General features: G+C 40.7%; 2 long non-coding RNA genes across 2 annotated transcripts in view; one reads left to right on the top strand and one right to left on the bottom strand.

Annotated features, from left to right (window-relative positions):
* Nucleotides 1-12,192, top strand: part of LOC135294444 (uncharacterized) — a 27,527-nt gene extending 15,335 nt beyond the window's left edge. Inside the window, exon 3 of the long non-coding RNA XR_010356551.1 lies at nt 11,981-12,192. This is a non-coding gene — a long non-coding RNA (uncharacterized LOC135294444). The remainder of the gene's footprint in view (nt 1-11,980) is intronic.
* LOC135294445 (uncharacterized) lies at nt 2,652-22,774 on the bottom strand. Its single transcript, XR_010356552.1, has 4 exons — nt 22,684-22,774; nt 14,110-14,266; nt 13,696-13,837; nt 2,652-2,775 (listed from the first exon to the last, which is right to left on the bottom strand). It is a non-coding gene; the product is annotated as an uncharacterized LOC135294445 (long non-coding RNA).
* Nucleotides 22,775-22,777: the final 3 nt, after the last annotated feature.

The following is a 22,777-nucleotide window of genomic DNA, read 5'->3' on the forward strand; positions in this document are numbered from 1 at the left end:
TTAATTGATTTACTCACTGGATTCTGACACACACCACATTTTTTAAGATTTCCTAACCAAAAAAGGCTTCCTATTTGTGGCAGATTTTACCCAGAACTTTCGAGTGCCTAGAAAGAACAGCATTGCTCTGAATTTTGGGTTTTTAAAATGGAAATTGAATTGAAAAACCTTCCTTTGTACGAAACATGAGGACTTGACCACTTTTTTATCGTTATGACTACGGCACTTTTCACAGAAGTAGGGTGTTAACCTCTGAGATGTGGCTATATTCCAGCTCAGATGTTTTTCTTTCTTCCTGAATTTTCTCTGTAGTTTCAGCTGGATGACGTATTCCTCACTTCCCTTCCTTTGTGTAATCCTGGTGGCACAGAATGGGAAAGACTGCTGTGTTTCCCCTACAGAAATGGCCTGCTGCTGAAATGCAGCTAGCGAGGGGTATGTGCACAAGGTGAACTGCATCCACACTCTTCGAGGCACTCGAGAGAAGCTGCATATCCACGAGGCAGACTTTGCCCCCAGTTTATTAAGCATGCTGTTACCCTCCTTGGATGACAGCGGTGCAGAAATAGGGAGTGATGTTTTTCCTGAACATTGTTTATTGTCCATTCTTTACCCAAAAAAACCAAGTTATTTTTATCAAACATTAGAAGTGACAGAGAGGATCATGATTAGGGGATGAAACTCATCAATTCTTCAGCATAATAAAAGACAAGAACTCCAGAGGAACAAATGAACTGTAGGTGGCCCATCTTTATGATACATAAAAGTAATCTTGAAGAATTACAAAGAAGTCCACTCTGGAGTTCCACTCCTCTCTTTTATATTAGACCTTTTGCTTTTCCACTAGTAAGAAAATCTTTAATGCCTTTCTTTGCCATGGTGTCTTGCCAGTAAGTGCAAGCAAAGGCATATTTCTCACATATTCCCACAGCGCTGTTCTGAAGTTCACTCTTTTATAGGCAGGAATCTGAGACAGGCCTTTCCTAAAGATCTCTAGAAGGTCTGGTCTAGCATTTTTCCACTGTGCCACAATCTCCTTCCTAACATCTCTGGGCCTGGAATGGGCTTGGTTGTTACTTTGGCAGTCCACAACTAAATAAAGGATGAAGAAGAACTCTGGATGATTTTCTGACCCTGAAGGGCCATTCAGTAAAACCAGGAAAAAGTCCATCTTGATATTGCTAATATTTCATAGGAAATCCACCTCATCCCAAGATCTTATTTTTATAACCTTTCAGAATTTCTTTGCATAATATAAAAAGAGACACATTCTTAATTCCTTGAGGATAACTTCTAAATCTGTTTCAAAGACATAGTGGGGCAATACCTTGGAATTTAAGTGCTTCAAATTTCTGAACAAGCCAGATATGACATTTGCAGCTGAGGCCCACCTCTGCTCTAAAGAAAGCCCATTTCACCAGTGTGATTTTATTTTTAAAAGCAGTTTTCCTGGCAGGCTTCTCTGCCTTCAGCCGATTACGTAAAGTAAACTATTGACATATGCAGACCAGTTGAGGCCATTTTCTCCATTAAATTCAAACCTTGTTTTAAAAGTGCAATTTTAACATGTTGTTCTTTCTGAAATATTCCGCAATATGTGCTTTCACGTTTGGTTATATAACATTACATCCTTTTACAATAATAAAGCTGAGTGTTTTTTGGAATTGTTCACAGACTGAAGCAGTTTAGCACATGGGACACATCCAGATGTGAAAAAGTTCTGTGGCTTGGCTAGACATGTTACTAAACCTTTTCTCAGACGTCCAAATGATGCTCAGGATGAATTTAGATTTCCTTTCTGAAAGGGACCTAGCACTTTCCTAGTATGCACAGAGAGAAACATCCTATTTCGGATGCTAGGCTACTGCAGTTGAACACAAAATATATTTTACTTAATGTTTTTTTCAGTAATATGTTAAAACTGCTCATGAGCTTAACTTAGGTACTTATATAGCCTGCTAATGGCCTTGATACAGGAGAATACACAAATAATAATGCTGTATTGAATTTAATGTCTTCAAGCTTCAGCCTAGAGGCAGAGATGACCGATAGTAATGCAACAAGAAACCCCTGTTTGATAGGATTTCATGTATAGACAGATTGCTATGATTTTTCCAAATTCATAGGTAGGTGCTTAAAGATAAGCCACAAGGGGATCTGCTATTCTAACAGAATAAATACATTAATTTGTAAGTATGTGGGGCTTTAGTGTTTCAAGAAGCTGATGAAGGGATGTGACATAAGAAGGGCTACTGCTACAGCACCCTCTTGGGTGGAGATGGGCAGCCCCTGTGCTGCAATGAAACATCTCTTTTGTCTGAAGGCATTTTCATGACCCTGTGAAACTGAAGGCGATTCAGGCCAAAGCTGTGGTCTGCATTTCCAAACAGATATTTGAGAGATGCTACATAGCTCTCTCTGCCAAGGGTGTGACATCACTGACATGAGTCTTGGCACAGGGGATCCCTTGCCCAGATACCATCCATTGTTCTGACTGCATTATCATGTGTTGTCATCCCCACAGCAGCTACATGATCTGCACATTCAACTGCTATATCACACTTCTTCACCCCGGCCCCACACTGTCATCAGCACAAATTTAACCTTATGACCTTACAGGATAGATCCTGCAGGACTTACATATATGGATCCTGTACTGTCTCTGCACAAAGGAAAATTCTGTGGACCTCAGGGATTTCGTTACAACCCCCATGTGCCACTCATTGCTCTGCTTCTTCACTGTATGGGCTTCTTGACACTTGTTTTATCTATGGCCTGGGGATGCAAGAGGATAAAAGTTCTCTACTAGGATCAAATAATCTGCTTCAATTGGCTTATTCCAGTCTCAGATTCTGGTCTGAATCAGTCAGGACCTGACCCATTAACTGAACAGTGTTTCTGTTAGTATGAGACAATGGGTCTATGTCAACAGTGTGCTGGTTTGGCTTTACATCACATTGAAATCAAAGCAGTCATCATGTCATCAGCCTGTAGAAACACAGTGGTGAGTTCATCCACAATACTTATTTAAAATCTGGGTTTTTTTGTTCTGTTTTTTTTTTTTGGTTTTTTTTTTTTTAAAGCTGATTTTGATGGGAAACTCTGGGCTGACTGCCTTTGAGTTTCCTTTTTTATGTTGTTTGTTGTTCTGCTTCCTGGTTATTATTGATATCCCATCATTATCCAAATACTTTCTAACCACAGGAATTAGTGCAACTACAAACTCTTTTTTTTGTTTGTTTGTTTTTTGTTTCTCCCCTTTGCTTGTAACTTATGAATATTTATTTGTAGAGGCCAAATGTCATGTCACAAAGTGTTTTCTATCCTTTCCCTGCATATAGGCACAATACAGTGATTTACCATGAGATCACAGAGTTTAAATTCATTGTTGTGGAGCACTTATTGTTTTATTTATCCACAGAATTCTTATTTATCCATTCAAAGGATCATCCTGGCACAGCTCAGTTTGTTGCAGTGGTGAGATTCTAATTCTAATGTTGACCTTTGGCTTTCTTTATCAAATAATTATTTTTCAAACATGCTTATCACAAATACCCTTCATTTGCAGCTGCAAGATATCTGGGTGGGAAATAAGAGACAACTTAGAAGTGTATGCCAGACCTGCTTTATTTGCAGATATGCCATGTACACAGAGTTCCCACCTGGTCTTTGCCAGCAGTAAAAAAGATGTAATGTCTGCACTCGGCTTTGCAATGCTGAAAGATTTCTTTTCATGGAAAAAAAAGTCTGGATATTTCATGCACTTATATGGTATTTTGTAGTCTAGTACTTTAGAGCCAGAGGAAATGTACATGTCCAAGAGAGTTTGCTGGATACACAGACAGTACTCTTGGAACTAGACTTAACTGTAATCATTAGGGAGAGAGATCACTTTGTTGCTTTCCTTATGCTAGCATAGCCAATGTGCTATGCAGTTTTGAACCTCTAGCCTCCTCCTCCTCCAGAGCAGGAAGCTTTCCATTCTGAAAGCAACAATTCCATACATGATAGATTGATGAGAGCACTTATACACAAAAACACACAGAGTTTTGTTCTCTTTGCACTTTATCCCTGAGAAGCCTCACACTCACATGTATAATAATCTACCATCTCTCTTCTTGAGGCTTACAGTCACTACTCCACATCTGCCTCCACGGCTGAGTCATCTCACCTAACATTAGGCATCTGTAGCATAGATGTCTACAGCTAAACCAGGCATCTGAATTGCTTTTCATAGTCAGTGGACAGAAAAAGGCACTTGCAGGGACCAACATTAGGGACCTTGTTATTCAAAACTGGCCTGTGCTAGATATTTAACCTAGATGAAATTGATTTTGTCCTAATATCCATTTAGCAGATCTTTACCATCCGTAAAGGAAGCTTGGGTGACTGGCCCGGATTTTTATATATATATATATATATATATATATGTTATATTGGCATCCAATCCCTGTCCTTTCTGTTCAAAGTAAAACCTTGTATTGATTTGACATTTTCAGTGGGTATGTAATGGGTTTATATTCCATCTGACAAAGGAAGATGTTCCAGCTTTCACTACCAAAACCTCATTTTCACTCTTTTCATCACTCTGTACTGTACATGATCTTGTCAGACAGACTCATATGCTAGATATGAATTTTGACTTATTTGAACTTTTTTGAATTCATTTAAATACAGACTCAATTGTTTAGGTTCCTCTAAGAGAAAGCCCTTCCTATACATCTCATCAGCAAAAATCATGTGCAAGTTTTAGGTCTTCTGCATGAGCAAGGTGCAGAAATTATCTAAAATTAAACTAATTAAGAGTATGAAACTTTACTCAGAATGTGGATAATTCTTAGCTGTGCAGTTCTTATGTACAATCCATACTCTACTTGCTTAGCTACATCTGTATGGTTTTACTGACTTCCCCTTCTGTGTTCACCAAAACTCAGCTGTATCCCTTCTCTCAGGTTAACAGCTTTTCTGTCCTCTCTTCCTGTCATGCATACTGAGAGAGTGAGTCCTGCTTCTGCCACATATGTGCCATGTTAAAAAAAAAAAGTATTCCTATTAATGATGTCTCAGACCCATTCATTGTTCTAATTCAGATTCCTTCTTGCAGCTCTCCTTGGCTATGATGCCTAGAAAATTCTTGGCAATCCATGCTGTCTGGCTGGCTAATGCAGTTGCATCGCTTCCTCACTCTCCATCTAGGTCTTTTGTATTTTGTCTTGGATTTAGATTCTAAAGCTATTTGCCCATGTATATACAGTACTGAGCTCAACTTCTGCTGAGCCACCATAATATAGAAATATTAAGGTATTAGTAAAGAAAATAATAACACTGAGAAAAAATTTGAAAACTTAAGGGTAAATAGCATGTTACAAAAGATTTCCAGTGGAGATTTGCACTGTCCTCTTTCATAAACACTAATACTGTGCTTCCTTTGTTAGAAAATCTTTATTCTTCTGGTTTTGATTCTTTCATAATTTTAAGCTGAAAAGCTTCAGCTAGATTCTGAAGCCAACACTGTTGCAAGCATGCAGTCCTTTGGCAAAGTTCTTGTATTTTTTTTGTCTGTAAAATACCAAGCTTTAGAATAAAAGATCACCATCATTTTGCTCAAGTAAGGCAGAAAACTCCCAGGCTGTAGCAGGTTTCTACCATCTGCTGCTCAGACAGAAAGGGTTGTACTTCAAGTGGACATTGATGAGACGAGATTTAGTGGTAGTCTTTTGTTGGATCAGCTGGTATAGTTTGAAAACTTAGACAATTTTCAGAAATATATGTCTGAAATGTCCCAAAACTTAATGGATATAAAATGTCTAATATACCTCATGCCACAGAAACAAGAAACAGGTAAAACACAGTAGGAGAGGTATAATATACAGCCAAGACCTGAGATACCACTTGGTCTAGAAAGAGCACAATCAATGCTATATCAATAATGTTGTATTTTTTTTTAACAAAGGTACCATTTTACTTAACTAGACAGAGTGTTTGAAAATAGGTGTTTAAACACCTCATAAGGAATTACTTCAGAACAGAAAGAAAACCTCCACTGGTTCTATGGAGTATCTGACAAGAGCTATCCTAGCCTGGAATCCACTGAGAGCAGTTACAGCTGTGATTACAGTCTGAGGACATAATATTCAAAAATGTTCTTCTAGACCTCCTATCCTTCCCTCAAACATCCCTCTCTTTAACAACAGGGTGTCATTTACAGAGATAAAGTTTCTTCACGTCTTCTGCTTTGTGTGGTGTCTGATTTCTGTGTTATCTCCAGTGAAATCTCAGTCAGGTGACAACAGGTAGAAGAATCAAACTACTGCATGTCAGTAATTCATAATAATGCAAATATCTCTGAGACACAAGAATTACGAATTCATAGAACTTGTTTTACGAAAATGTATGAAAGCTAGTCACTGTCAGGACGAAAAACCAGTCATTTACGGAACTATCTCATGTGCCTCTCACCATTAAGCACTTATTTATACCTTTGGACACACAGACTGGCTGAAGGGAGCTGCCCAGAATAGAATATAGATGGCTATAGGTGTTTCATCAGGAATAAAAGTCTGGGCAAAGCTCTGTCTCAGTGGAATCAGTCAGCAGTCCTGAAATCTGCCAAGCTTTCTGAGGCACCTCAACAACTTTGCCTTATCTTGTGTGTCCTGCTCCTCTGGATAACTGTTTTCTGCTCTGTGCTAAACATGCCTTGTGTGCTGGGAAATGCTGTTGATCTGGCATGGTGCCTGAAAGGTTTTGCAGATGGGCAGGAATGTTTTGTTCTGATAAAGAAAGGGCTGCAGATGCAAGAATATCAATTCTCAAGAAAAAGGGAGGAGAGTATTTAGTGCAATGGAAATAACCCTCTTTTTCTCACAGACAAGGGAAATGTTTAATAGTGCACAGCACCAGCTCTACCCATTACTTTTTCTGTGAGGAGCACCTGATCTTCACCTTGGTGATTTATCATCCACATGAGTAACTTTTACAAGAGGCAGTGAACTTATCTGATGTTAAGACATTTATTTGCAGAGATTGCTGTTGCTTCAAGTCTGTTGATCCTGACATTTTGGCAACATCTGTACATGACTTTCTCTATTACAGCTCCAGGACTGTCACTTCCTTTCTCTACACCAAGGTCTTGATTTGATACAGTGTCTGTGCAACACTATGAAATTTGTCACCTTTATGTAACACTTGAAACTTTCAGGCTTTATTTAATAGGATCCACTCAACAGGGACCTGTTCACATCAGCTATGAAAGTGGCCTAAGAGACACTAAAGACTGTAATATTGAACCCTCAGTTAACCTCCTGGTATTTTTTTTCCTTTTACAATTTTAAGATTAGTCTTGGATTGCATTGCATCCCTTTACAACACTCATAGCCAGGCACATAGGACCAAAATCAGGACCTCCTAAATTAAATATCTAAACCAGAGTGTGTAGATGGTGTGCCACTGACTGCACATGGACCCCAAGGAGATTAGCTGAGGCAGTCACCTCTGCTGTGGACATGGGGGGCAATATAACTTGCCTGAAACTACCTGAAAGCACTCAAGTAACTGTGTTCCAGCACAGAGTATGCATGATGACAGTTGCTGTAGGACAATTGCCTCTGTACTGCCAATGAATGTAGTTTGTCCCTATAGCTCAAGCAGCCTGAGCAGTCAAGCAGATAGATGAAGTTTCACAATGGTTCTACATGTGCAATACACAGGGAGAAGAAATTGGGACAACCTTCCATCAAGCATCTGCTTAGCTTTTCAGCCTATATACATAATGTTTTGCATAGGACATATAGGAAATGTTATGGTAAATTGCCTGTGAATCCTGTTCATGGTGCCGTTAGGGAATGGGTGGAATGGTTAAGAATGAGAAGACAGTGCAGAGAAATAAGATTATTTTTTAGCATCAGTTTCCTTCTGAAAATATGCTGGGAAATGCAGAGAATGGGAGAAAAAAATCAGGTTATCAGCACAGATTAAGGAAGAATAATGTAGAATAAATGGTAGTATGACTGAAAAACTGTGTATAGTTACTGTAGAGATATGAAAGAGTTTAAGATTCAATGAGTCACCAATAAAACTATATTTTCAAGCACACTTGAATGCTTATCGAGTGTTTTAGTATTGAGAGGACAGGGGAATTAAAGTTTATTTTATGTCTGGAAGCTTCAATATTGGTCTCTGAAAAGGAACATCAGCAGTGTGTTCTTCATTTAACTTTCACTGCTCTCTTAGGTGTAAAACAGCCCAGTGGTTGCTCTAGTGGAAGATCCTGGCTGGATTTAGATGAAGCTCTTCTAGCTCACGCTCTCTCTCCTGAATGTCTGTATCGTGCAGATGAGCACAGTGTAGAACATCCTTTAGGAAGTGCTGATTCATACTGGCAAATCCACATAGCGAAGATGTTCCCAGTTTTATCCACTGTAATCTTTCTGGAGCAGATGCCTTGCATGCAGAAAGCAGGAGTAGAAAAATATTCTCTGCCAGAGCCAGCTGGTGGTGGAAGAAGTGGCCACTGCTGCCTGTGTCATAACGTCTCTCCACCAAAGTGGCTATTCTTTCTTCTCTTTTAAAATACCAACTCCATGGGTTTCTCCTGATGAAGCAGTGGGACTGCATTTCTGACTCACTTAAGTGAAAAAGGGACAACTTGGCTTAAAAAGTTTAAATAATTCATTTTCACAATCTAGGTCACTTTGCCAGAGAGATGGGATTGGAAGTGCCTACATAAACAAGTCATCTGACAAATATAAAGGGCCAGGAATACATGGAAGAGAGACAACAAAGAAAATTTGGGAGTGATAACTTCTTCCAGTGTCACAGCTGAATCTAGAGGAAGGTATCAGCTCACAGACTGAAAGTGTGTCACCCAGAAGGGGCTGATGGACACAGCTAATAGTGGAAACCATGCTTTGGTGTCTGGGATACTGGTGAAGCTACAATTCAAAATGGAATGACATGCTAGAAAGATGATACCAATATGACAAACCCTTAGACATCTTTTGAAAAGGAAATTTATGTCTCAGCCTTACATTATAGTACTCTAAATCCATCAGTAAAATGAATCAGGAAGAATCAGGAGACAGAAAGCTGGACTTGAATGAGCCTTTGAATAAGAAATAGTTAAGCTATCCAAGAGAAGTAAAATACCAGCAGAGGCCAGAGATGAGAAAAATCAGTAATTACTCCACCCATGTTCATCGCAGCCAAGAGTTAACAGAGTAGCCAAAAGTTTGGAGTAGAAGCTGCAACACTCAGCATGGCAATACCAAGTGGCAGGCGACACTCCAGTCCTGGCAGCTTGGTGTCCTACAACATTTCCCCTGAAATCATGTGTTATATAGACCAGGCAGTGATGGTGGGGACAGTGTGCCTATTCTGTCACAAATACCAGAAGCAATGCTATCCCCAGATCTGTTCTGGGAAGAAGGATTAAAGGAGAGAACAAATGCTCTTATTACTCACCATGACTCTTCCAAAAGAAGAGCATCATACACTTCAATACAAAAAAAAAATCTACTCAAACTAAACTCTTGCTTATGTAATAAGAAAAACAACTTTTATTATTTTCTGTAAACTTGACATCTGGGGCTACTCATATTATATTCCTTGTTTGAAGTGGTGATCATGGATATATTTGTGAATGTTCATTTCTGATCTGGAAAAAGGTGAGAAATAGGAAGGCAAAACCTGCAGACTAGTCAGTATTATTTCAGGAAGGAAAGACCTGGATACAGAGCAAAGAGTTTTTGAAGGAATATTCTGAAATAATGTGCTCAGCTTGGCCACTGGGTCTAATAAAGGATATAGTTAAAAGAAAAAGGTTGAGAGATGGGCAGTAAGGCTCACATAAGAATGGAAAACCATGGGTATTAAAGGAAAAATACTAAAACTTAATTTTAGTAGCAGGACAATGAGGGAGACTATGATGAATTGCATGAAATGAACACTTTAAAAAGGCACATTGGGATTCTTCCTTTCATATTCTTTTCACAAGAAGCCATTCACAGAAACAGAATAGCAGTGAGCATGAAAGGAAGGAGGGAAATATTATTTCAAACACTGTACAACCCCCATTGACTTACAAGGTACTAGAGTGAGAGATTAGCTGTTCTTAAAAGAGAATTTTTTTATTTTTTAATTAGTATTTTCTGTCTATTCTCATGAAAAATGGAAACATTCTCATTTAAAGGAATAGCAATGAAGCTGTGATATGGAAGAGATATAAACTCTAATATTCCATGAATCCAATTTGGCATGAATGCAGCCAAACTGTAAGTGAAACTGAAACAAGGCAAGTTACTCTGTTTTCATTGTTTGTGGCAGATGCTTGTATTCCAACATCTTTTTAAAAAATAAAGCCATGCCAATATGAGCTATAATAATTCCTGGGATTAGATTAGAAAACAGAGATATGCAAATTTTTTTTTACTCAACACCTTTCGAGACTTCTCTTTCTGGAAAATGTGACACCAGCTGTTGGTAAGGAATTTATTACTTTACAAATTACAATGAATCAGAACTAGAGTGAATATGAAATGAACATGCACAAGGGGAAGATAGATGACCATAACCAGCAGTCTGATGGCCACTGCCTGTTTAGCTGCTGTGGGAATCTATGTATGAGCATGAGTATCATTTAGATAACTCATTTTCTTTAAATGTGTCCCTGGGCAAAACAAAACAAAGTGATCACCATTGTAACAACTCTTAAACAAAAACAAGGCAGTCTTTCTTTTCCAGCATTTAAACATCTCATTGTTGAGCCAAGATAATGCTGTTCTGTAGAAGCCTATACATTATCCTGGTGTGCAGCAGCTGAAGATTTAATCAAGGTTGCTGACTGGGACCCTTCTCCCTAAAACTCTAGTCTCCTGTTCAGGTATTTAACACAGTCACTGCATTTCAATGCGTTTCTTCACGCAGCTTGAAAATAAGCTGATCTCCAGCTTTCTTTGTGGTCTGTAGTCCAAGATGTAGGCAGGGCTCATTGCAATGACAATTTGAAAATGCACGCATAATATTACCTCTCCCATCTGTCTGTATTGTTTTGAAACTTGACTTTATACATAAGATGGTCAGCTTTAAGGTGGTTTTAGGTCTACAGATGAATTGTGAGGATGGTGCTAACTGTGGCATTTTGCTATGAGGTCAGAGAAGCTTTGGGCTGTGACTCATGGCACAGGCAGATGAAAAATGGCCGTAGGGGCTGACACCTATAACATGAACACAGATTTCACTGTCTTCCATTGTGCTGACACTGGAATTTGTCCAGTCCCTTGATGGTTCTGGGCACCCAAGTGCCAGGAAACTACTTCAGTGAAATAAGTGAAAGTTTTCTGTGGATTTATTGCCTTGGAGTGGTGTCCTCAAGAGTCATGTAAACAGGAGAGCTGGTACTAGGAACAAGATGGGATGATATGGGCAGGGACTAATCAGTCTGGTTTAAACTGTCACCTAAATGTGACCAAAGGTGGGCAACCACACCTGCAGATGGAGATCCTTTGCTGTGCTCAGCAGTGTTTGCTGCTGCTTCCAGACTCCTCCTCCCAACACAAGGTGCTGCTGCCCAACATCTCCTTGCAAAGCTGCCCTGTTGGGTCACAGGGAGCCAGGACACTTCCCATTAAAGAAATTAAGAAACCAAACTATTTGTTCTTGAAATGGGCTGGGAGACAGATCTGACAGCAGAAAGAGACACGCATCTCCAGAGGAGAAATATGGCAAGAGGTGTGGTGGGCTGGGCACACAGGATACCGACAGCAAGTATGCTTGGGTCATGGCTGTTTACCGTAGGTATGCTGGTTTCTACACTTAAAAAGCTATGTTTTATCTTTAAAAAAAAAAAAATAGATTCTCCCCCCCACCAAAAATAACAAAACAAAACAATCCCCATTAAAAAAACAAACAAACAAACAAAAAAAAAAAACCCAAACCAAAGATAAATTAGGAAGTGGCTTGATAACAAAACTTATTCTTACAGGGAAGAAATACCAGGTGCCACTAAATGTCACTAACAGTTGGAGCCAGGAATATTTCACAGAGAAATAAGGCACAATTGTTCAACTGTGAGAGTGATTAACCAGTGGAACAGACTACCATGGGAAGCAGCAGATTTTCCATTTCTTCAAGTCTTCAGCTCAGGACTGGATGTCTTTGTGGAAAATACTTTAAATAAACATGAGATTTTGGGCCCAGCACTAACTAAGGCAGTAAAACTCAGTTGTGCTTATTAAACAGGAGGTCAAGCTGGATCATATAATACCCTTTCTACTCTTAAAAATCAATGAAGTGTAAATGAAACAGCTATTGAACTCCACTATGGAACTGGTTAGGGAACACATTCCTATGCTTTCCTTGTCAGTGGCAATGTTTTGGCTGGAATATTGCAGCCTCTGGTGTCCAGGACAGCATCTTGCTCCTGCTTAACCCTCCTCTGAGGTCAGCCTGTCTCTGTCTGAAGCCCTTCAGCTATGATTATCTCCAATTCAATCTTCTTTGTGTCTAGTTCAAGTTGTGTTACATAAAAGCAGAAGTACAATATTATTGGAAAAAGAAGCATGCTTAGTACCACATTAAAGGCAAATAGAAAAATGCTAATTTAGTTAGATACAACAGATGCTACATGTGAATGAAGTCTGAGTAACAATTTTTTCATGCAGTCTTAAATCTGCAATTTTCTCAGCAACTCATCTCTAAAGTCCCTAAAAATGCTGGGGTTTTTTTTCCTCCTGAAAGTAATAAAACAATACTTAAAAGTGAACTTTTTCTCAATAGGGCCCAAAGTCCATTAATGAGGAAATCATCATTATTATTTGCTTCAGATTTATAGATGGATATGAAAAAAGTGAGTTTTTCACGGGTAGTCAGAAACTAGTGAGGGTGATCCTGCAGTCTGTATGTCAGACAAGTGTCCAACAAGATTAGAAGTATACACATATCTGTATTTTATTGCAAAAAACCAAATGTATTTTCCTAAAGGGTTTTTCTGTGGCTGTATTGATAATAATGCCGAGGGAAGTGGGCTAAGGGATGCTCTTGCTCGTAGCTGGATCTGATGATTTCCGTCAATTACAGCCACATGACAGATAATGGATAGCTAAAGCTGTAGGCATTTCTGGTGCCCTCTGGAGTGGCATTTCCAACCATTTAACATGTTCTTTAGATGTAGTTAAGATGTGCATAGTCAATCCATAGCCAGCAGTGTGGGTAATGTGCATCCCAATGGCAAATGAGAGATACAACAGGTGGGAGAGGAGTAGCTGCAAAGTGCCTGGTGCTCAGCCTGAAATTCAGCACACAACTGCACAGCTGCTCTGCGTGCACAGAGCTGGTGCCGGTGTGCCACCCATATATTTACAAGGAATCATGATTAGGAACAGTTAGCTTGTACAGACTTGGACAGTCTGTGCACTTAAAAGCAAGCCTTCAGTCTGAAGATGAACTAAAATCACTGTTTTATAACATTACAACATTGTTGTCACCCATTAAAGAGTCACAGCATATAGGCAAGCACAGGCCATGGTACACAGAAAGGAACTTGAAGGCTTCAGAGTTTTCACAGTAACTTTTTTTCCTACCAGCCAACTTTAGAAACCTCTTTTCAGCAATAAGCCATATGCACACTGTGGAAATATTACCTCTTCACTTTCTCAAAGATTATCAGAAATACGTAGCTACCCTGAGCCCAAATCTTACCTTGGCACTAAGGGTGAAGGAAACAGACCAGCAAGACTTTCCCCTGATTCTGCTGCAATGTAATCTGTTAGAATATTTTGTTTTGTAGTAATCCCTGTTAATTCTCTGCTTCCTCCTTGTCTGCCCTGCATCTGGAACATGCCTATATAGAAGGGAATTAGAGAGGCCATTAGCCTCACTGGCCTTATATAGGATCAGTTATGTCTAAAATATTCATGACTGACATTTCTCTAACCTTAAAGCTTCCATATACTATCCTTCACAACAACCTCTTCCTATTAATTATCTATTAGTATATTTTCCCTACACATAATCTGAATCTTCTTTACTGCAATTAAAGCCCATTGCTTCTTCTCCTGTAGAAAAGCATTTATTTCTTCAATGAGCTTTCCCTTTTTTCATGTTTGTTATTACCTCTCTTCTCAGTTTTCTGTTATTAAGGGTAAGAAGTTCCACTTTGTTCTGGTTTTCCATTGGAGGTCATGATTTCAAACCTATCATCATTCTTGCTGATTCTTCTCTGGACACTCTCCAACAGAGCCAAATTATTCTTGAAGTGTAGTGCCTGAAACTGGATATATAGATAAGATCTTAGCTGCAGTAGTTGACATTATTCAAGCCTTTATGTTATAATACTCTCAGCCTCCTTCTTGAGGCCTGGTCTTTTTTTTAATATTGTCTGTTCCATGCTTGTGCAATTGAACATTTCTGCCCAAGTGCAGTATCTCAAATTTACCTCCATTAAAAAGCTATTTTCAGACCCTTCTATAAATATGTCAAGAGCGTATGGAATTCTAATCCTATACCCCAGTGTCCCCTCCCACTTCTTTGTCATTTCCATGTGGAATGTGCCCATTTTCCATCCCAGCAGCTAAACTATTATTGAATAAATTGAAAAAGACTTAATGAGGGAAAGTTCCCCTTGGTAATGCTGCTACACTAATAAAGGATGGCAGCAAGGAACAGTGCAATGCTGTTGTGACAGCACTGCCCTAGTCTGGGTAATACCCAGAACAGAGATAAACCAAATTTTTCTTCTCTAACCTTTTAGGGTCTTCAAGTGGAAAAGTTATGAAAAGACATTCTGGGCCATAGTTTAACCTGTTATGTTTTAAAGCAGCAAAAGTTTATGTTTTCTGTTCCTTGCCTTCCCTTTGGCACATGTACCCTGCACAGCCTTTTCTATCAGGTCAACACAACTATTTGTGTGGCCAAGTGGTAAACCACGTTGGGGGAAAACTAAGACAGTAGAAAGAGAAGATGCATAGCTCATGGATAGATGCCTGCTCTGAACCAGGTTACTGTGGAGATTGTGCCCATACAAGGAAAGGGACAGGAAAGCTTGGCTGGAAATGTATGCTCACAATGGGTTTAAGAAAGACTCAGCCCTTGCTGCTGCTTGGAGAAATTGTCCATGCACCTCTCTGCCCTTGCTTTCTCTCTGATGCTGGCTCTAATATTTCAAAATATTCTGTATTTTTGGCTCCATTAATTTTGACTTTGGTTGGACCCCTGATCTGGCTGACCACAACACAGGCATTAGACCTAGGACAGAGGCTCCTAAAAATGTAGTTTCATGACTGGCTCTAGTCAAGATAAAGTGCTGTTTTGGCCTAGAAGCATTTTCTTTATGGTGCCGTCCACCAGCTCAGCGTGAGGCTGTGTGACTGACAAATGGGCACAGCAAGTACCAGCAGTGTGTCCTGGGCTGTTTGCATCCGTGCCTTAGGCGCCTGAGCCTTCTGTATTGCTAAGGGCCTTCCATCTGCAGCTCCCAGCCTGCCTCCTAGAGCTGGGTCCTCTCACCCTGGCTGCCTTGGCAATGTTCCCCAGAGCTCCTGGGGCAGTATCTTTCCTCTGTTCTTCTCATGCTGTTGTTCTCTTGCTGTTATGCTGTTGTTCTCCTGTTGTTATTCTAATGACCTTGCACCTGCAAGTCCCTGATAGTGTTCTCAGCAGGTTCTCATGGGAATTGATTGCCACCAGCGTGGGAATCACCCCTCCTTTCCCTCTTTTCCTACCCTTTGCTTCTGGTTTACATTTCAGGGGGCACAAAACTTAACAACCACCCAGCATGTGGCACCTACAACAGAAGTGGTTTCAACCAATAGCATTTGAGTGGGTCCCAATAGCCATTATATGATTGCTATGGTAAGAGCACTATGGGGCAGCCTGGAGAGAAGTCCAGGAGATAATGCTTTCTGAGGACCCTCTCCCCATTTTTTTTCAACAGCCCATATAGTAGAGCTCTGCCTTTCCTCTCTTTTTCTCAATCTCTCTAGTTATTTTTTTTCACTCGCAATTTCAATATATGCCCTCAGATTTGAGCCCCATTAAGAAATATTTGTGCACTTGAACTTGTCGCCACACCCTGGCTGCATCAAAGGAAAGGCTTGTAAGGCAGGAATCCCCTGACAGCCCCCTTGCTCTAGCAACACCACCTCGTGCACCAGTCTGCAGCATTGTGCAGGGAAGAGTGCAGCTCCATGCAGTTTAAACGAGCGGGTTTGGCTGATGGGTTTGCAATCCTGTGCAATGGAGGGGAGGGAACATATGGCTGAGGCAAGACAGAATGTGACAGTGGAATGGCAGCTGCATTGCACTGGAATAGAGCGAAAACATACTCTAAGTGGGAAGGAATAGATATTAATACCATACAGGACTTTCCTCTTTGTAAAGAGACAACAAGTTTACATAAACTGGCATGACCAGAGGAATGGTTAAGCACTGAAAGCTGCCTGTCACCACAGAGACAGGCAGATCCTGGGGAGCAGAGTTCTTGGGAAAAGAAGGCACAAGAGAAAAGTGATGAGGTGATAGGACATGGGAGCTGTTCCAGCAGCTGCTGGTGTGGACTGTTGCCCTCTTAAGCACTGCTGGCAAATCTGCCTGCACCCTGTTATGAGGTTTCACAGTTACTCTGGAGTTTTTCCAGTACAACTACTGGAAAATGAAACTGAAATATGAGCTGAGAGAATAAAGCATTCATTTAAATACAGATTAACCATAGGTGTTAGACCATTTTTCCCAGCAAATAACTCCTACTGCACGCAGCTAAAGAAAACCTGAATTACAATGCACAACTGTCTCTAAGACATTTCTAAATAATCACATTTTGATGCAGCAAATCACTGCACTAAAGTTTTAGCATTGTGAGTAGCTTCTGAAGATGATGTCAACACAGTCATCGTGACTGTGTGTGTTTTAGTGGAAAACACTTGGGCTAAACCTTGTGCATGGCTATTTCAATAGAAAAATATTTAAGGGAAAGTGTATTGCCATGGTGAACTACATAGAAAAACTAGGGTGTGGCATGGGAAAAAAGGCAAAAGTTACAGGCAAAGGCAAAAGATGCATTTTTGAAAATTTTACTAATTTCTTCAAATATTTTCTGCATTAGTTGCTCCTTTAGTGAGTGATGCTGTCACAGAACAGACAATGTGGCACAGAACCTGAGACTGTACTATCTTCCCTACAGGCTGTCTGTGTAGCAGGGTGGCTTCTCTAAGAGTATTCCCTGTTATTAAGAAGACATGCAAGCCAAGAACTGCCTGCCAAAGGGGCTCCAAGTGGTTATGGAAGCATGAGATGTCTCTGGATGCTCCTGACCTGTTGTATCTTTCTAAAGTTGAAAGCAAATCTTTGTGGTGATCATCCTTGTAGTGTTTTTGGGAAGGTGGGGAGAAAATCCTAGGGAGGTAGCTGCATGTACTTCTGCTCACTGTACAGATAGCAAGTGAAATACAGTTTAACCGAATGTTAGTTTCTTATCCTGGCCTTTCTGATTCTTTGGTGTTATGGTGATTTAGCTTTAATATTCACACTTCTACGGACTAGTTCTGGGATGGCCAACAGCATGGAGAGCAGCCCTTAGCATTTAGGACATTTTAAACTGCTGCTGTTTCAGGCCACACCAGCAGCTGAATTCCTGTTGGTGGCAGAGGTTTCATCAGAGAATCTTTATTGTACTTCATCACTGAGCCAGTGTGTGGGACTGTAGGTGTCCCCATTTGTTCTATAAACTGGGCTCCAAAGTCCCTTTGCAAATGTGTTTCACTGTACTGTAATGTGCCTGTCTGGTTCAATGGGAGCTCCTTCACATACTGAACAAGCTATTCTGGAGGAAAGGTCAATTTAAACTAGGCTAAAGGCTCTGTTCACATGAGCTGTGTGTCCATGAGGATTTATTTGGTGACAATACTGGCTTAAGTAATTCTGGCTTTTTTTCCTGCCACCTCCCTCTCTTCCCACCAATTGTTCTTGCGCCACTCCCTGCACTGTGACAGCAGAGCTGTTTGTGTACTACTTCGTGGACAAACAAGGGAACTGATCTAATACAACAAAATAGAGATGTGCTCCTTGTTTTCTTCTGCCAGTTCATTTGACTTGTGTGATTCTTTACACAGCTATGTAAATCACTCATTGGCAGAGAATAGAAGGGCAGGTGGAAGCAGGAGAAATTAGGTGGATGGGGTGGGATGGGACTGGCTGGGCCATGCTGTTGCTTGCTGATCATGAAGCCACAATCTGAGATGATACTTTACTGACACAAAACTGCACGTTGCCCCTCTGTCATCATGGCAGCAGAGCTGTTAGAGCAGCATAGAGAATCCTATACCTTGGGTCAAACCCTTTCAACATTGAAGATAAACCATGAACTGAAGTGGCACACAGGCAGATTTCAGGACATTGCTGAGCTGCAGCTCACCACTACCATCGGGATGAAATCTTGTTTCTCTGCCATCTTTCACTCCTGGCTTCAGCTTTCTTTCTGGTGGTCATCAGAGAACTCATGTTTGTCTGGTTTTACCCATTAGCTAAAGGCAAAGGATCAAAGTTACTTCGTGCTTGATCAATTTTCTTCTGGGCTAGTGAGCTGAACTTGCTCATTGAGAGTGTTTTAAAAAGCAAAGCCCATGGAAGAGCAGTGGTGGAAAAGCAGAATTAGGAACATGAAGAAGGTTTGGAAAGGGGGGTGGGTGAGATATCCTTCCTTCAGTATCACTGAGCTGTCAGATCAACTCAGCTGTCTTGTCTTCTGATTCAGATACATCTTCCATTTTTATGCAGGTTGTTAGCTCTAGCAGATGGATAACGTATATAAGTTTTATCCATATCATCTTGAACTTCTGCAGCAAGATTTAAATGTGTGAGCTGTTCCTTGCTTTCAGAGTATGAGTCAGCCAAAGGTTTGACCCATTAATCTTTCAAAAGTGAGAGGGGAAAAAGACTGCAGCCTTTTCTGGATGTTGCACTCCCATTACACAAAAGGGATGCTACAGTTTTTCATGGGGATGCTTTTGCAATTGGTTTCTAATGCTGCTGTTTTCATAAGGCAAAAACTGTACTAGCAGTCAGACTTAAAAACTCAACCAGTGTTCTGAAAATCCAGCCATGTTTTCAGACTCTTAATAAAAATACCAGTAAAACAGCCTCTGTAAGTGGGGATGCACTGACAGTGCTATTGACAATACACGGAGCAGAACAGACTCCACCTAGTTGCCATGGCTATGTTTTCCCATTGAGCTAATACAATTTTAAAAATTACTTTTATCCAGTTAATTCAGTAGTTCTGATCTATAGATACATAAAAACCAGTTAGTAACAATAATAAGAAACACTTTTTATAGAGCAGATCCTGGTATCAGGTAATTTAGCTGTGGGGCTATCTCTGCACAGAGGTAAAATGCTATATAAGAAAATACCTAAGGCAGCATAGTATCGAGGCAGCACAAAGGCCAGGGCCCCTCTGTTAATGCAGTAGCTCTAAAAAGCCAGACTCAGATGCTTCACTGAGGAACAGGAGAGGCTGGAAGAAAACAGGTACTGCCTGGGCAAAACACCTCTCCATGCTCCCTGTGTCAGTGGGATCAAGAAACTTGTTATCCAAGCCTCTACTTCTTGATGTCTGCCTACTAGCTCACTATTCCTTATATCCCCCATTCCCAGTACAGCACAGCCCCTTCATCTTTTAGATGGCAAAATTAAGGGCTATCCACACAGTTAGAACCCCAGGAGTTAATTATAAGACTCTTTAGAACACCACTATCTCTTGCATTTTTTCTTACATATCGTCTCCTGCCTACTCTTGGAGACAGAAGTTTTCAGCCACCTGGAGCAGCTGGTTGTCAAAATCACCACTAGAAGAAGGCAAAAGGCGTGTAGAATACCTGAAGCATATCAAAGAAGAAAGATGCCAGGGCAGATGTCTTGCTGGACCTGCCACAAACAAAAGTGAGCTGGTCAAAGATGTGGCTACAGCAAACACATGATTATAGAGCTGAAAATCGTGAGAGAAATGAGCAAGGCAAGCAGTAGAATCACAATTCTGGACTTCAGGAAAGTAGATTTTAGCCTACTTGGGAATCTTTTTGGCAGAATCCAATTGGTATAGGCCTCAGGACAGCTGGTTGATCTTCAAGGAGAAACTCCTCTAAGAAATTAAAGAGCAAGTCCATTCCAATGTGCAGAAAACCAAGCAAGCGAGGCAGGAGACCAGCATGGATATAATTAGGGATTCCCAACACAAAAAGGAAGTGTATGGAAAGTGGAAGCACAGATGGACTGCCCAAGGAGAATACAGAGACATTGCTTTGGTGGGTAGGGCTGGTGGTAGGAAAGCCAAAGCTCATCTGGGAGATGAAACAGACAGAGTGGGGAAGGTTACCAGGAAAGGCTTCTGTAGGTACAGTGGCAGCAAAAGAAAGGCATATGGATCTGCTGCTCCATGGAGCAGGGGGCAGACACAGTCACAAAGGACACGGAAGACGCAAAGGACACGGAAGATGCAAAGGACACAAATTGAAGCATGTGAATTTCTGACCAATTACAACTTAAAAAAATTATTACCATGAGGGTAATTAAACACTGAACATGGAAGACCACAGTGGCTAGAAAATATCTTGTCTTGAAGGAATTTGTAACTGGACTCAAGGAGGCCTTGAGGAACTGGCTTTAGCCAGCCCTACTTTGAGCAGGGGTCAGAGATTATGAGCTTTGGAGGTTCCTTCCAACCTCCAGGATCCCATGATTCTGTGAAGAAGCTTACCTGGTAGAGAATGAATGAAAAGCATGAGACTGATTTGCTTTCAACCCACATATATAGAAAAGTATTTCAACATCCCTGAATGATCCAGAAATATTGCGGTATGTATTAAAAAAGAAAACAACAATCCAAAACCAGACTATCTATTAAGACCCCATGTCTTCGATGCATTCCAGAGTTTTTTTTTACATTTATTATTGCAATCCTATGAGAACTCATATTTAGCAGAGTCTTTCCATATATATTAAATCCAGCCTCCCAAGTACCCACCATGTGTTTTTAAAGTACCATTAAATCACTACTTAAAACTGACTGCAGATTAAAATAAAATAAAATTATTGTTCTCCTGTTTTCCTCTGTATACTATATCAGGGCCTATTACCTCTAGGTTAATATGTGTATGGTATTTATATAGCAATGTTACACTAATTAAACAAATAATGAACTATAATATCATTTTTCATAGTACCCCTCTGGGATATAAGAAACGCTTCTCACATAGCACTGTTGAGAAACTGAGGCAGAGAAAAGCATGGAGGCTTTCCAAAGAGAATCGCAGCAGAGCACAAATTGGAGCAAATTCCCTGAACTTTCAAGCTTGTGTTTAACCACACAACAAACTCTTTAAATAGAAGCTACATGAAATGTACTATAACATTTAGAAACTGGGCTCCCTTGGTACACCAGCCTTTCATGTCTTTCAAGAAAGCGAAAGAAGAGCAAGTGGTTTAGACTAAAAAGTGTCTCCAGAGGGAAGAAGAGCTACCACCTTGGGATGGAAGCTATCACCTTTTCCCCAGCATCTAGAAGATAAGAGAAGGCACAGACCTGCCGGGACGCGGCCCTTGTCAAGGGAAATGAACTGATTGACTCTGGGAGTGGGTGAGGAACCTTTCTGCGTGCTGGCCATGAAGCACAGGCCAGCTGAGGCTTCCACTTTCCCTGTGAGCTGGTGAAGCGTGGTGGAGTTGAATGTGCAGCTCAGCTGGCCGTCTGGAGCGTGTCAGCTGCAGGACAGAGGGGAGCTGTCTTCTCCCCAGTAGCTCAAGGGCACCCACAGGGAGAAGTTCAAAATTCCCTCTGCTGAAAACTTTGTGCCTGCCCTTCTTTCAACAAATCTGCAGTGCAGTCATGATTTATTCTTAATTACAGGATCCTGCTGTATTTTAGAAACAAGCCTGTATGTTTTCCCACAAACACTTCTACCAAAACCTCAGTCTTACAGCAGAGACCTATGCAGGGCTTTTACCTGCAACCTACCACCTTTTGCTGTATGTCGTGTAGTGCTTCATTGGAGCCTACAGTTCTGCAGAACTGAGACTGTTTATTGCTAAAAACACTATTTTACACACACCATTTGAAGTATATCTCTTCCTCTTTATCTGTGAAGTTCATTCGAGATACAATTTTACATACAAGGCACTGCTCACTTCCGTCACTCCCTTCAAAGCTTTTTTGAGACTGGAATGTCTCCCTCAGGGAGAAAAGACTTGTTTCTGCCTCTACAAGAATAGCAGATAAGATGCTGTGCCTGTAGGCAGACTACTTTTCCCCTTTGTTAGAAGTTTTTTTGGTTTTTTTAACTGTTCATAACTATTATGACTCTGGGACCTGTGGTTTGCGAACAAATAAACGGACAAACAAAAACCTGCAAGTGCAGTTATTTAATTTATAGCTGCAGAAGGAGCTTGCCGGAGAGTACAGAAGAAGGAAGCAAAGAAGAGCCTGTCTCATACTAAAACACTACTTGCAGACTGAAGGACTTTTGTGGAGTAAGAGAACACACACACACACACAAAAAAACCACCAAAAAACAAAACAAAACAAACAAACAAAACCAAAAGAAACCCCAAAACAAAACAAAACAAAAAACCAAAAAAAAACCCACCAAGGCCCAGCAAACCCCTGGGGCACAAGACAAGACGGGCACAGAGGTCGCTCACCCCCGCGCCGAACGGGGCTGTTTGGTTCTGCACCACACGCGCGCTCGGGCTACAGCAAGGCAAGCGCCACCGCGCTGTGACCACACGGGCGGGT

The sequence above is a fragment of the Passer domesticus genome, chromosome 2 (genome assembly GCF_036417665.1).
Source record: "Passer domesticus isolate bPasDom1 chromosome 2, bPasDom1.hap1, whole genome shotgun sequence".
NCBI classification, from domain to species: Eukaryota; Metazoa; Chordata; class Aves; order Passeriformes; family Passeridae; genus Passer; species Passer domesticus.